Raw genomic sequence first — 1,395 nt, 5'->3', positions numbered from 1 at the left:
AACAAATAATTTTTTTCAGAATAATATAAAAAATCTTTTCTTCTCCTAAAGCAGGTTCTGAAACTGCACAAAATTTTAAGTGCACATTTTCATTCTTAAATGTGTAATAATATTCAAGACTTGAAGAAAATTTGCTTTTTATTTGATATATGTAACAACTAATGTACACTGTCGCTATGGTGCCAAGCTCGCACTAAAGTCACCGAGTTATACGTGTATAGATACGGTTCATTCCGATTAGTCTATTATGGGAGAAACAATGGCTCATTAATCAAAGCCATCACTGCAACAATAAGGCGCGGAAGAGCCAACTCAGTGTATCTTCAAGTCGTACTATCAATGTTAGAACAACACGTGGAAATCCGGTCAAGCAACCCTTCATCCACCCAGAGGTGACGCCGCGCCATATCTGTCTACGTTGCACTGCATAATTATTCACAGAGGTGTCACAGACGCGCAAGCTAGATAATGGTACCGGACTGGTCGAGATTCTATTGTTCAAGAACCAGTAGGGTATCGAACAATCACTGAAGCTGGAGAGATGATAAAATCACGACTGTTGACAAGATGAGATGTGCTTAGCATGTGCTTTAACTTCTGTTAATATCAAAAAATAAATTTAAAATATTAGCGTTCTCGAACATTCTCGTAGATTTAGTAATGTGCTATATTTTTGTTAGTTATCCCCTCCCCCAAATTTCATTTTTCCGTGAATTTTAGAACTCCCAACTTTTTTTCCGAAGTACTCGACGTTTGTTAAAACTTTACGAAGAATGTCGATATTGATAAAACTCAAGATAAAATGATATCCATCTAATGCACTCAATATAATGACATGCTACCGCTGCTACGTTTGACAGACAGATTGGTAGCATGTTTATTCTGAATAATATAATTTAATATAATACATAAAAATATATTTAATCTACTATATAAAATTCAAATTTTTGGGGTTGAGGCTCGATACCGTCCACATTGTTGCATAGATCGACTTGAAAATTTCTACACATGTAGATTAGGCACTGGAGATGGTTCCTAACGCAACCCGAATCGCTAATTGCTAATAGCTTTTGTTTAATAAATAAATCAAAATAGCATTGACTGTATATATATAATTAAGTGGCGTATAACGGATGATGCTTATGCAAATCCATAGTTTTTGACATTTAATTTTTGGGATTCCAAACAGGTCCTCAGTACCACTTACTCTTTAGGCTCTCGGACAGGTCGTCAGAGTATTAACATAGAGATGGAGTGGAGGTGGGGGGTTTTGAAATATATGAAATCAAATGGTCTAAAACGTATGATGCTTATGAAATTCTACAGTTCTCGGCAATCAGAACCAAATTTCGCAGATATATTCCTTAGGCTCCAAAACTGGTCATAATTGTATGG

This window comes from Belonocnema kinseyi, chromosome 5, assembly GCF_010883055.1.
Source record: "Belonocnema kinseyi isolate 2016_QV_RU_SX_M_011 chromosome 5, B_treatae_v1, whole genome shotgun sequence".
Classification (NCBI taxonomy): Eukaryota; Metazoa; Arthropoda; class Insecta; order Hymenoptera; family Cynipidae; genus Belonocnema; species Belonocnema kinseyi.
Note: the sequence above shows the minus strand (reverse complement) of the source record.